Source organism: Ailuropoda melanoleuca, chromosome 14, assembly GCF_002007445.2.
Source record: "Ailuropoda melanoleuca isolate Jingjing chromosome 14, ASM200744v2, whole genome shotgun sequence".
Lineage (NCBI taxonomy): Eukaryota > Metazoa > Chordata > Mammalia > Carnivora > Ursidae > Ailuropoda > Ailuropoda melanoleuca.
The window spans coordinates 20,842,383-20,857,361 of record NC_048231.1 but is presented as its reverse complement, the minus strand read 5'-3'; the positions used below and the strand labels follow the sequence as shown (position 1 = coordinate 20,857,361).

Sequence of the window (14,979 nt, the reverse complement as noted above, 5' to 3'; positions counted from 1 at the left end):
GATGCTGATTTCTTTGCGAAGCCCCCAGAGAGGTGAAGATATAATGTCTGTCTTCTGTTGAAATAGACAAAATCTTTGCAGTTAGTGCATAATGATATGCCAGCTGATGCTGATGTGTGATCAGGAAATGGGGTCCTTCTTTTTTTTTTTTTTTTTTTACATAAAGTCCTAGATTTTTCGAGGCACACAAAACCTTCAGTTTAATTTGTGCCAATCTAAAATACTTTAACTATTGTACTTCAAAAATTTTTTTTTTCTGAGATTAACACATTTGGTGCCTTTCTTTGTTAATTGCAGTGGTTCACACAGCAAGAAGTCTATGCCATTTCCTGATTTACATACTATCTAAACAGGAACTGAACACACACTTTGAAGAATGTAGCTCCCAGATCCTTTATAATTTACTAAATGATCTTGTATATTCTAGACTGGAACCTGTCCCCTGGCAGCAGAACCTGCTGAAGCTTTGTCTTTTTTTTTTTTTTTTTTTTAAATTTTTAATTTTCTAAATTTGTACATGTGTTAGTGTATAACTCAGTGAATTATTACAAGGTGAACAGGCCCATGTAATCACCACCCAGATATAGAAATAGAACATTACCAGTGAACAAGAAGCCTCCTTATTCCCCATCCCAATCACTAATTACTCCTTCTTTTTCAAAGATGACTATTTTGACTTTTTACCCCATGGTTAATTTTGACTGTTTGGAATTTTTTGTATAAGTGGAATCCTATAGGGTATGGTTTTTTGTGTCTGTTTTTTTGATAATCCTTAAGGTTAAGATATTTCTGGGCGTTGTGTCAAGTACTTCCAGTTTGTTCATTTTTACTGCTCTTTGGTATTCCATTGTATGGATTTACTGCAATGTATTTTAACATGCTATTTGAATTATTTCAAATTTTGGGCTATTACAAATAAGGCTGCTGTGAGTAATCTTATTCATGATTTTAGTGCATATGTACATGCATTTCTGTTGATACGTAGCATGTAGTGCAATTGTTAGGTGCCTTCACGTTCAGTAGATACTGATAAACAGGTTTCCAAAGTGGTTTCTGGTTTCCAGAGTGCATTAATTTGCACTCCCACTGACAATGCAGGAGAATTTATATTGCTTTTCATCATTTCCAATACTTGGTATTATTTTTCTTTCAATTATAGCCAATATATTAGATGTTTATAGTGTCTCATCATGGTTGTAATTTGCATTTTCATCATTACTAGATGATAAGCGTTTTTCACATTTTATCTTTTCTAGAGTTTCTCATCTTTTGGCCCGATATGGGCCTTATGTATCACATCATTGTTATTTTTCTCCAATTTCCTACTGAATTGTCTGTTAGGAATCCACTCCATTCTTTCTGCTTTGTTTTGTTTTGTTCTTTTTGTTATTTGTTTTTTGTTTTTTTTTTTAACTTAAATTCAGTTTCAGAGGTAGAGTTCGGTGATTCATCAGTCTTATGAATCATGTGCCCTCCTTAATGTCCATCACCGATTTACCCCTTCCTCCCACCCCTCTCCCCTCTAGCAACCCTCAGTTTGTTTCCTATGATTAAGAGTCTCTTACGGTTTGTCTCCCTCTCTGATTATGTCTTGTTTTATTTTTCCATCCTTTCCCCATGGTCCTCTGTTTTTTTCTTAAATTCCACATATGATGATTGTCTTTCACTGAATGACTTATTTCACTTAGCATAATACACTCTAGTTACATCCATGTCATTGCAAATGGCAATATTTCATTTTTTGATGGCTGAGTAGTATTCCATTTTATATATACGTCACATCTTCTTTATCCATTCATCTGTCAACAGACATCTGAGTACCTCCCATAGTTTGGCTATTGTGGACATTGCTGCTATAAACCTTGGGGTGCAGGTGCCCCTTCAGATCACTGTATTTGTATCTTTGGGGTAAATGCCCAGTAGTGCAATTGCTGGGTCATAGGATAGCTCTATTTTTAGTTCTTTGAGGAACCTCGATACTGTTTTCCAGAGTGGCTGCCCCAACGTTCCCACCAATAGTTAAGAGGGTTCCCCTTTCTCCGCATCCTCGCCAACATTTGTTGTTTCCTGAGTTGTTAATTTCAGCCATTTTGACTGGTGTGAGGTGGTTTCTCACGTGTTTTTTTTGATTTGTCTTTCCTGATGGTTTTGATTTGTCTTTCCCTGATGCTGAGTGATGTTGAGCATTTTTTCATGTGTCTGTTGGCCATTTCTATGTCTTTGGAGAAATGCCTGTTCATGTCTTCTGCCCATTTCTTGACTGGATTTTTTGGTTTTTAAGTGTTGAGTTTGATAAGTTCTTTATAGATTTTGGATACTAGCCATTTATCTGATAAGGCATTTGCAAATATCTTCTGCCATTCTGTTGGTTGTCTTTTGGTGATGTTGATTGTTTCCTTTGCTGTGCAGAAGCTTTTTATCTTGATGAAATCCCAATAGTTCATTTTTGCCTTTGTTTCCCTTGCCTTTGGAGTCATGTCTAGCAAGAAGTTGCTGTGGCCGAGGTTGAAGAGGTTGCTGCCTGTGTTCTCCTTTAGCATTTTGTTGGATTCCTGTCTCTCATTTAGATCTTTCATCTATTTTGAGTTTATTTTTGTGTATGGTCTAAGAAAGTGTCCAGTTTCATTCTTCTGCATGTGGCCATCCAATTTTCCCAGCACCATTTGTTGAAGAGAGTGTCTTTTTTCCATTGGATATTCTTTACTGCTTTGTTGAAAATTAGTTGACCATAGAGTTGAGGGTCCATTTCTGGGTTCCCTGCTGTGTTCCATTGATCTATGTGTCTGTTTTTATGCCAGTACCTTACTGTCTTGGTAATTACCACTTTGTAATATAGTTTGAAGTCTGGAATTGTGATGCCACCAGCTTTGGTTTTCTTTTTCAAAATAGGAATCCACTCCATTCTTGTTGGCTATTGGTTATTTTCTTTTTGAGATGCTGGTTTGCTTCTTTTGCCCATCTTTTTTTTTTTTTTTTTTAATTGGGTTGCTTGTCTTTTCATTATTGATTTGTGGGAGGTCTTTATTTTGTATATGAGCACTCTGTCAGTTATATATATTGCAGTGTTGTCTCCAATTGTCTAGAGGTTGTTTTGTCTAATTCTTAAAACTCTCTTAATAGGTCTAATGTTGAAATTTAATCTAGTTCAGTTTTCTATCTCTTCTTTTGTGGTTGGTGTTTTTTTGACCTGTTTAAGAAATTGTTCCCTATCCTCAGATCATGAAAATATTTTCTTATGTAATATTCTAGAAGCTTATTATTTTTACCTTTTACATTAAGATCTAATATCTACTTGGAATTGATGTTTAAGGTATGATGTAGGGATCAAACATTTTATATGAATATCTAATTGATTCAGTTTCATTTATTGAAAGAACCACCCCTTTGTTATTACTTTACAGTCCTGTCTTGGTTGTAAATCAAATGTTCATATGTGCAGGCATCTGTTTCTGGACTTATTCAATCCTCTGGTTCATTTGTCTATTCCAGTGCCCATATCACATCTTGATTACTGTTATTTTATGATAAGTTGTGATGTGGTAGAGTAATCCTTCGACTTTGTTCTTCAAGTTTATCCTGTGTATTCTTTACTCTGCATTTCTGCATACATTTTAGAGTCAGCGTGTGAAATTATTAAAAACTTAGGATTTTGATTAGATTACGTTGTTTGTATAGGCCAACATGGAGAGAATTGACATTTTTTATAATGTTGAATTTTCGTATTCATGAACAGGGAAAATTCTTCCATTAATATTTTAAAGTTTTTTTCCTAGAGATCCTATGTGTTATACATTAATTTTAAGATTTATTTTTTGACTTTGATTTTTTTATGCCATTCTATGGACTATCACTTAAGATTAAAAATATTAGCAATCTTTGTCTTTTTAAAATTTTTAAATAATTTTTTTGGAGGGAGGGGCAGAGGACGAGGGGAAGAAAGAATCTTAAGCAGGCTCCATGCTAGGCGTGGAGCCTGATCTCACAACCTTGAGATCATGACCTGAGCTGAAATCAAGAGTTGGACACTTAACTGACTGAGCCACCCAGGTGCCCCATCTTCAGGTTTCTTTATTTTTTTCCATGTCTCATTCCTTTTTGCAACCTGAGATTCCTCATCTGCCTTAAGAACATACTTTGAAATTTTCTTCAGAGTGAATCTGCATATGCCTGAACGAATCCCATTTAGGATTTCATTTGGAGTGGGTTCTTTGGTGACAGATCCTCTCTGTATTTGTCTGAAAATGTCTTTACTTCAGTTTCTTTATTGGAAGAGATTTTCACTGGATATAAATTCTAGATAGTCCTTTTCCCCCCCTACTCTGTATTTTGAAGATATTTAATCATTTTTTCACTTCTGTTGTTTCTGTTGAGAAGTCAGCTGTTAGTCTTGTTGGTGCTTTTTGTATGGTAATATATATTTTTCTCTAATTTGTTTTTGAGTTTTTCTTCTTACTTTGTTTTTCCGTAGTTTTACTATGATAAGCTTGGTTGTGTTCTTTTGATTTGTGCTTATTCCCTTTGTCTCTTATGTTCATTTTAATAAATATTTATTTGTTGTTTTTTCCTTTTTTTGAATATTTTCTTCTGACCTTTTAATTACTTGTTTTTCCTTCAACTGAATCTATTAACCCACCCATTGATTTTCTATTCTCAGTTATCACATATTTCACTTATAGAGTTTTGATTTCATTGTTTTTAACTTTGTAGTTCTATGCCAAATTCTCAATCTGTATATCTGTGTGTCATAACTTCATTGTCTAGATCTTCTAAAGGTCTGTTTCTATTTCTGTTATCTCTTATTTTTCTTGGATTTTGATCACATTGTTTTTGCCTACTGTTTATTTTTGATTATCTGGTCACTTTTGTTTGACAAAAAATATATTTCATTCTTATTTGATAAGGATAAGTAATTTGATAATTATTATGTATAAGAATATATATTTACTTTTTGTTATAGATTAAGGGCCATAGCAATCATGGATTACCTTACTATTTTTGTTGAGCTGTTTCAATGTTAAAACTTCAGTGCTGGATTTCATCTATTTCTAGTTCACCTTATTGCTAGTGGATGGCCCTTCAGGAATCTAGCCCAAAGGCTGGGGGTGGGGTTGGGGAATTTTAACTAGGCACCCCCTTCTTTGGAAAGGCTCTCAACTCCAGTTTTTCCCCTGTAGCCCCACACATCTGTTAAAAACTCTGTTTGGCTTCTCAGTGTCACAACTGCTTTTTCTGAAGTGGGCTGATATTTCAGGGAGAAAAGATGGACTAACCTCTCTGAGTTTCTTTCTTCTCTTTCATCTTGGTCTCATATGTCTTTCCAGTGCCTTAAAACTGTTTTTTGTTTAAAATTTCTAGTTTTTATTTTTTTTATTTTTTAAAATTTTTTAAAAAAGATTTTATTTTTATTTATTTGACAGAGATAGAGACAGCCAGCGAGAGAGGGAACACAAGCAGGGGGAGTGGGAGAGGAAGAGGCAGGCTCATAGCAGAGGAGCCTGATGTGGGGCTCGATCCCAGAACGCCGGGATCACGCCCTGAGCCGAAGGCAGACGCTTAACTGCTGTGCCACCCAGGCGCCCCTAAAATTTCTAGTTTTTAAAATTATTTTTAGTGAAAGTTTGGTCTGAATTATCTAGCCTGTCATTTTTGGAAATGAAACTCCCTGAATGTTTTTGTATATATATGGTTTTATTACTATATTTGATATTTCTAATACTTTTTCTAAAAGGGTTTTGCTATTTTGTAGCATTGTATGAAGTTCCTTTAACTTGGTACATAGGTATACAACTTGTGAGCATGCTTATAACAAAGACTTTGCTTCACACTCAGATATCCTCGATGTTCTGAGATTTTTGTAGTTTTGAGTAAGCGGTGGACAGTTGTGCTGTCATGCTGTTTTTTTATGTTGTTAGGATAGTTAGAGTTTGGAGTTTGAAAATACTAATTTGCATAGTGCACATTACATTTGTTAATGTTTTACCTTTCACTGATTACAAAGAACCCATAACAAAGAGTTATTTCATTTTTATTTCTTTTATATAGCAGATAAAACTAGTACGTACTATCTACAGTCAAGAGTGTTAATGGGGGTCTGAAATGTAATTACTGAGCTAAAAGTTAACAGCTGAATTCAAAGAAAGTCCAGCTTCTTTTACCCTTATCACCATGTATCAAGAATTACTACACATCAGGTAGAGCTATGATTGCACAACTGGATGTCACACCTCACTAGTGCTCAACTCATTGGTATAATTGGTGTATACAACTCACCAGTTTACCTAGCTGTCCAGTGTGCCCAGCTCATTAGGACATATTTTTTTATCTTGTCTAAACCTAGAAAATTATAGGCACTTAATTGTGCCCTTGGTTGAATTGTTCAACTGCTAGTTCCTCCCATCAAGTTGTGTTGCTACAGCTTGTTATGTGTTTTCTGTAATTTGCTTTCAAAGTAGGGGTGTCTCCTAAATGAGGGCATCTCATACCTCGTGTGGGTGTATGTAGCCTTGATTAAGAAACAGTTGTCTAATGCCAAACTTAAAAATCATATTGTTGAATTTTAGAAGGTCTTCTGAAGGCCACATAATGCTTGCTTCCATTTTATACAAGGCTTAATATAGATTTTCTGAGTCACTTATTCAATTGAAGTCAACATTTACATTTTATAACTGTTTGACATATTGTGTTGTATTTGTGAATTCATGATCGCATGCTGTCAGAGAACATGCAGTTTTGTTATTTGAACGTTAAACTTCTCAGAGGCTGCAGCTGTTTCCCCCCTCCAGATTTAAGTTCGAAATAAAATTACCAAAGTGATGCATGTTCACTGGAAAACTTTAAAATGTTGTACAAATATATAAAGAAAAATGAATGACTGCCACTATCTCTCACCAATTTTGGTTTCTTTTGGTACTCCCTGTTATTCACATTTATTGTGCATTATTGTGAGGCTACAGTTGTTTATCATGCATTTTCTCAGTAACTAAAATATATCTTATAAAAGTTTATAGGACACAATTTCCTGTGAGAGGCAAAAAGTGTTGGTTCATATCAGACATGCCAAGATTTGATTTGTTAATCCTTTATGATTCATAGACTTTTGATTGTTTAGTTTCTTTTATACTTCCCATTAGAAGGGCATAGTTATTATTTATAACATGATGTTATGGAAAATATTTTCTTTTAAGACCTAATTTTGGTAATTAGCAATCAATATTGCATGGGCCTCATACTGCAGGGGAAATTTCAGTTCATTAGTTGTCTAGATTCTACCCATATGAGTGTGATATGAGTACTTACTAAGTTTGATTATTCATGGAGGAAAAGTCAGTTTTATTTTAGTTTTCTATAGGAGGGTCACTGTTTAAATTAAAAATCTGAACATGGATCCAGCTGTTGCTGGAAGAGTTGGTCATGAACTCTGAGAATTCTGTCAGCACTGCATTTAGGATAAATAACATGGTTATTGCATAGATTACAGCAACAGAATATACAACAAGTATATACTGAAATGTTTTTAAACCAGCAGATATTGTTCAAGGTATGAAGGATCAGCATATTGAAAAGCCATAATACAATCCCATAAACAGAATGCTTTTGCTCTTATTTTGCCTTCTTTCATTTAAATGCTAACATTAAAAGCTATTCTTATTTGTATTTTGCTATTTTACTACTTTTATATCTATAGAGATTTAGGACTTTTAGTAGTAAATTGAGTCATATCAACTCTGATAAAAATGAATTTTTAGTGTTAAGCAACATGGTTAATATTTTACTTTTAGGTATCGGAAATGGAAAACAAAAGTGAGGAGGCATTAATAATTGTATTCTTTAATTCTTTTTGGGAGTTATCTTATTCAAAAGTTATCATATATGCTGTGTCATTAGCTACAGAGTCCATGCCCTTCCATTTAGAACTACTTTTACTTGCTCTTCCTTTGGTCTTCCCCATCTCAGGAAATGACATCTCAGCCATCCAGAGGTCATCCAATAATCACTGTAGATCCTTTTCTTCATTTCACAGTCCCCACCCATTATAAAAATCTAGTTCTTTTTATTACTGAAATCCTGCCCAGTTCCATCTACTTCTGTCTAATATTTCTGTCTAGGCCGCTGTCATTTATGTTGACTGTGGTGGCCTGCATTGAACTTGTTCTCTCTCTCTTTACACTTGCCTCATCTGTGCTTCTCACAGTAGCCAAGTGATATTTATTTATTCATTCATTCATTCATTTTAAAATTCCAGTAGAGTTAAAATGCAGTGTTGTATTAGTTTCAGGTGTGTAGTAGAATGATTCAGCAATTCTTACATTACTCAGTGCTCATCACATTAAGTATATTCTTCATCCCTTTCACCTATTTCACCTGTCCCACCATCCACCTCCCATCTGGCAACCATCAGTTTGTTCTCTATAGTCAAGAGTCTTTGTTTTGGTTTGTCTTTTTTAAAATTCATTGGTTGTCTTAATTCTACATACAAGTGAAATCATGTGGTGTTTGTCTTTGACTGACTTATTTCACTTAGCATTCTATCCTCTAGATTCATCCATATTGTTGCAAATGGCAAGATTTCATTCTTTTTTATGGCTGAATAATTTTCCATTGTGTATTTATACCACATCTTCTTTATCCATTCATCTGTCTATAGATGTTTTGGGTTGCTTCCATAATTTGACTTTTGTAAACAATGTTGCAATAAACATAGTATGCACATATCTTTTTGAATTAGTGTTTTTATATTATTTGGGTAAATACCCAATAGTAGAATTACTGGATCATATGGTAGTTCTATTTTTAATTTTTTGAGGAACCTCCATACTGTTGTTCACAGTTAACCAAGTGATTTTTAAAAAATTGTCATCACGGTGAATTATATCCCTGCTGTGTAAATTTCTACCTAAGCTGCTTCTATTCCAAATTCCTTGTGATGGCTGATAGTACCTATATTATCTGGGCTTCCCTAGGTACCTTGAATTTGTCAAACTTATTTCTACATTAGGTTCCTTGCCATGGCTTCTCTTCTTTCCTAAAGTTTTTGCATGGCTAGCTTCCTCCTGTAATTCAGGTCTCCAGTGAAACAGTACCACCTTGAGAGAGGCCTTGCTCTCCTCTCCTTTTTGTTACAGAATTGGTAGCAGGTAGTATACTAAACACACTGTTCTGTATATTGCCTTTTTCATTTAATGTACTTTTGAGATTTGTGATTTTTCCATATTAGCATCTAATGAGCTTTCTAATTCCTTTCTTTTACTAATTTAAAGCATTCCATTGAATGAATGTTCCATAATTTAATCAGTCTCCAGTTGATGAACATTTAGGTTATTTAAGTCTGTTTCTTTTATACACATCACTACAATTAGTGATCTTGTACATGTGCCATTTTTCACATGAAAAAGTAAATTGGTAGAATAAATTTCTAGTAGTGGACTTACAGGAATTAAAGTGCATGCATTTGTAATTTGTTACATATAGCTCAATTTTAAATGCCCTCTTTTAATAGTTGCAGTTGAGAATTAGCATTTATCTTCCCCTTTTCTAAGAAGAATGAAAGGTGGCTTACCTTAAAATTATAATATGTGTTATTTTAATTCTAACCGGCCCCTAATACTGAGTTTCTTCTTCCCTTTGGTATCAGGTTCCCATACTCTTCCCCTTATCACTCTCTGACCCCAGCAGTTTTATCCAGGCACATGGTTACTCAGGTAGAGATGACATTTCCCAGCTTCCCTGTGCAGCTAAGTTATGGCCATGAGACTAAGTGTGCGTAGAACTGATGCACGCAACTTCTGAGCTTGAAAACAAAGCCATTTGTCCAGTTGTCTCCCTCCCTCTCTTTATGTGGGTTGAAATGGGGCTGTAGAACTTACTCAGCTCCAGCCTTGCAGGTGACAACCTCTGGTTGCAGATAACAATCTACAGTAAGGTAGAGCAACATGTGGGAGGAATCTGGATCTTGGAATGACCTTAGAAAACAGAGTAGCCTCTACTTGTCCTGCTTTCTTCTGGACTACAATATGAGCTAGAAATAAACTGTTATCTTATTTAAGCTCCTGTATATTTGATCTTTTTGAAAGAACCTAGACTATAGCCTAATCAATACAGTCATGTAAATAGAAATTGATGAGAAAGAATAGACAAAAAGAAAACAAGAACATCCAAATGTGTATTTTAGGTCCTTGGTTTTTGTTGGCGTAGGTGGAGTTGTGTGACTCAGGGTGTTAGCAGTAGAAAAAAGAATGTATTTTGAGCATATTGATCTGTTTAGGTGGTTGGGTTTATGAAGACTCTTAGGTGGCCTTATACGATGATTATAATTCTACCACTATTGGAACTACTAAAATACTGTGTTTATTCATTTTCATTCATGCTAGTTTGTGCATATGTTTTATTTTTCTGAACACTGACTTTAATGTCTACTAATTTTTATTACTTATTGTTGTCTTCAGACTTGACTAAGATAGAGCAAGTATATTTTGATGTGCCCATGTTCTGATGGTTGTATAATGCAGTAGTTGCACTTGCTTAGCATTTTGTAGTTCATTAAGTGCTTCTATCAGTTGAGTTTCAGTCGTAAATAACAGAAAACCTCAAATAACAGTGACTTAGAAAAGACAAAAGTTATTTCTTTCTTATGGGAAAGTCTTAAGTAGAAAGGTCAGGGTTCCCATGTGGTGCTCCCTACAATATGTAAGGGATTCTGGCTCTTTCTGTTATGTTCTTGGTGTTGTTGTTTTTCCTGTTATGGCCTCAAATTCATGATCTAAGATGGCAGCATGTGTGTACTAGGCAGCAAGATGGAGGAAAGGATGAGTATGAGAGCAAAAGGTGCACTTACGTGCCATCTCTTATGGGTAGTTTCTGGAACTCGTCCCTTGACACTTACACCCGTATCCCATTTGCCAGAATTTAAGTCACAAGGCCAGAAAATGTTTATATTTGGCAGCCACCTATCTAGTTAAAAATTCCTTTACTGTAGAAAAAATGGGAGTAGGGAAATAGATATTGGAAAACAACTATTAATTTCTACCGCAACATTTATACTTTTGTCCCATTATTTTTGTACTTTTTGGTCCGCACAGTTCTATGTGGCAAGCAGGGCAAGTTATTATTTCCATTTTATGGAAGATGATGCTGATTTTTTGAGAGATTAAATTACTTGTACAGCTCAGTTAGTATGTACTTCATTTAGAAACTAATCACAAGGCCAGTGGGTGGCACAGATAAGACTAAAGAGGTGGTCATCTATCACTGGATTACAGAGAAGGCTAATACTAGTGGAAAATCAAAATATTTTGAAATTGAGAACAAAATTCTATGAAATAGAAATTTTGTGGATGGAGTGGGGAATATGCATATATTAGGCTCTCTAGCTTATTTCCTGGTTGAGGATTTACTTGAAAACAGATAAAAAATTGCATTAGTTATCTATGACTGCATAACAATTATCCCTAAATTAAAACATTTATTATCTGACAGTTTCTCTGGGTTAGGAATCCAGGTTTGGCTTAGCTGGGTCCTTTGGCTTTGGATCTCTTGCAGGTTTTAGTAATCTCAAGGCTTGACTAATTGATCTGCTCCTTAGCTCCTCCAGTTCCTTGTAGGTTATTGGATTGAAGTGTTAGTTCATTATGATCTGTTGGTCAGAAGCTTCTTTGATTTACTTGACACGTGGCCTCTCCACAGAACATCTGCAACATGGCAGATTGCTTCATCAGAGCAAGCAAGAGAGAGGGCTAGCAAGAGAGAATGCGCTAGCAAGAATGGAAGTCACAATTTTTTGTAACCTAATTATGGAAGTGACATCTCATAACTTTTGCTGTCTTCTGTTCATTAGAAGGAAGTTACTAGGACCAGTCCACATTCAAGGGCAAGAAATTTTGCAGGTAGATGAATACCAGGAAGCAGAAACCATTGAAACCATGTCAGAAGCTATTTAACACAAATATTAATTTTAAAACAGAATCCTCCAAATATGGTAACTTGACATCATCAGTGTACCAGCTATGGTGGTGAAGTAGCTAATGTCTAAATAATTTTGGATTTTTTTTTTTATTACTGGAAGTTTGTACCCTTAGTTCCCCTCCCCTGTTTCATCCATCCCCCACCTCTCTTTCCTCTGGCAACCACCAGACTGTTTTCTGTATCACTGAGTCTGTTTTTTTTTTTTTTTTTTTTTTTTTTTTTGAGGTTGCACATATAAGTGAAATCACAGTATTTATCTTTCTCCATCTGACTTATTTCACTTAGCATAATATCCTTTAGAACCATCCATTTGTCATGAATGGCAGGATTCCATTCTTTTTTGTGTATGTATACATCTTTATCCCTTCATCGATCGACGAACATAGGTTGCTTCCATAGCTTGGTTATTGTAAATAACACTACAGTGGACATGGGGATGTATATATCTTTTTGAATTAGTGGTTTCCTTTTCTTTAGATAAATACCCAGAAGTGGAATTGCTGTTTCATATGGTAGTTCTGTTTTTAATTTTTTTTTTTTTTTAAGATTTTATTTATTTATTTGACAGAGATAGAGACAGCCAGTGAGAGAGGGAACACAAGCAGGGGGAGTGGGAGAGGAAGAAGCAGGCTCATAGCAGAGGAGCCTGATGTGGGGCTCGAACCCATAACGCCGGGATCACGCCCTGAGCCGAAGGCAGACGCTTAACCGCTGTGCCACCCAGGCGCCCCTATGTTTTTAATTTTTTGAGGAACCTTTGTACTGTTCTCCAAAGTGGTTGCACCATTTTGCATTCCCACTAACAATGCACAAGAGTTCCCTTTTCTCCATATGCTTGCCAACACTTGTTATTTCTTGTCTTTTTGAGCACACCTGTTCTGATAGGTGTGAGGTAATATCTCATTGTGGTTTTGGTTTGCATGTCCCTGATGATTAGTGATATTGAGCATCTTTTCATATGTCTGTTGGCCATTTTATGTCTTCTTCGGAGAAATGTCTATTTAGTCCCTTTGCCCATTTTTAAATTGGATTTTTTGATATTGAATTATATTAGTTCTTTATACATTTTTGATATTAACCTGTTATTGGTTATATGTTTTGCAGATTATCTTCTCCCATTCAGTAGATTGCCTTTTCATTTCATTGATGGTTCCCTTTGTTGTGCAAAAGTTTTTTAGTTCAGTATAGTTCTATTTATTTATTTTTGCTTTTTTGCCCTTGCCTGAGGAGACTGCTACAAAAAATATATATATATTGCACAGACTAATTTCCAAGAGCTTACTGCCCATGTTTTCTTCTAGGAGTTTTATGGTTTCCAGTCTTCCATTTAAGTCTTTCGTCCATTTTGAATTTACTTTTGTATATGGTAAGAGAGTGGTGCCCCCCCCCAAAAAAAGAGTTCCAGTTTATTTTTTTTGTGTATAGTTGCCCACTTTTCCCAATACCATTTATTGAAGAAACTGTCTTAATAATTTTGGGGTTTTATTTCAGTATTTGGATTTCTTAATTTCTTTAATTTTGATAGGTTACTAATAAGCACAGCCTTCCTTCCTGAAATACAGAAGTCATTCAACTCATTGAATTTAATGAGAGAAATTCTAACTGCTCATTCAGTGTTGGTCTTCAGTAGCAAGTTATTTGAAGGCAGGGTCTGGATACAGCAGGTGTAATGCTGTATTCCTACCTACCACAACAATTGGAACAAAGGAGTGTCCATGCATGTTTGTTGAATGAATACATGGAAGTGGACCTGAGGCTTATAAGATACTGCTGGAAAGAGAGACCTGTATTAGGCTTCTTTTTCTCACTGATTAGTTATGTGACCCCTGATTAATAATTTCATCTTCTCAGTCTTTTTAGAGTAAAAGATTTGGATAAAAATCCAAACTACCTCCAAATTTTATTTTATTTCATGTTTTATTTTTTTATAAGTGATTCATACCTTTTGATTCAGCAGTTTCACTTAACTGTATCTTGAATTTACAAAAATGATCTTATATAGGAGTATTTGCTGTAGCATCTACTCACAAAAATAAATGTTATCCCATTATCAGTAGGGAATTATTTTAATCAATTATGGAGAACTATGCATTTGTTAAGAAAAAGGATGTAGATTTATTTGTTGTCATGGAAAGTTGCCCATGATATGTCAGCTGCAAAAAATTTATAAAATATTATGTATAACACCTCATTTTTATTTAATGAAGTGAAATGATTATGTGTTTGACTAGTCATGCTTACATATGCATAGAAAAATTTCTGAAAGTATACAACAATATACTTATCAGTGTTTTTCTCTTCATGAGTGGTTATTAGCAGATTATATTTCTTTTTATCATTCTTTATTATTTTTAATTGTGGTAAAATATAAAATTTACCATCATACCACTTTTTTAAAGATTTTATTTATTTGAGAGAAAGAGAGAGAGAGAAAGAGAGAACGTGGTGTGGGGGAGGGGCAGAGGGAGAAGGAGAGCAGACTCTCCACTGAGCAGGGAGCCAGACCCTGGGACTTGATCCCAGGGCTCTGGGATCATGACTGAACTGAAGGCAGAGGCTTAACTGACTGAGCCACCGAGGTACTCCTCACTTTTTTTTTTTTTTTTAAAGATTTATTTTATTTATTTTATTATTTTTTTTATTTTTTTATTTTTTAAAGATTTTATTTATTTATTTGACAGAGATAGAGACAGCCAGCGAGAGAGGGAACACAAGCAGGGGGAGTGGGAGAGGAAGAAGCAGGCTCATAGTGGAGGAGCCTGATGTGGGGCTCGATCCCATAACGCCGGGATCACGCCCTGAGCCGAAGGCAGATGCTCAACTGCTGTGCCACCCAGGCGCCCCAAAGATTTATTTTATTTTTAAGGTGTAGTTTAGTTGAAGTTAGGGAGGGAGAGAGAGTACACATGGGTTGGGGGGGATGAGAGAGAAGGAGAGTGAGTCTTAAGCAGACTCTGCACTGAGCACAAGGCCCAATGTGGGATTCGATCTCACGACCCATGAGATCAGGACCTGAGCCAA

At 35.3% G+C, this 14,979-nt stretch overlaps 1 protein-coding gene across 8 annotated transcripts in view; it reads left to right on the top strand.

Moving 5' to 3' along the window:
- Positions 1 to 14,979, top strand: part of CEP128 (centrosomal protein 128) — a 396,639-nt gene that overhangs the window by 44,346 nt on the left and 337,314 nt on the right. The window lies entirely within an intron of this gene.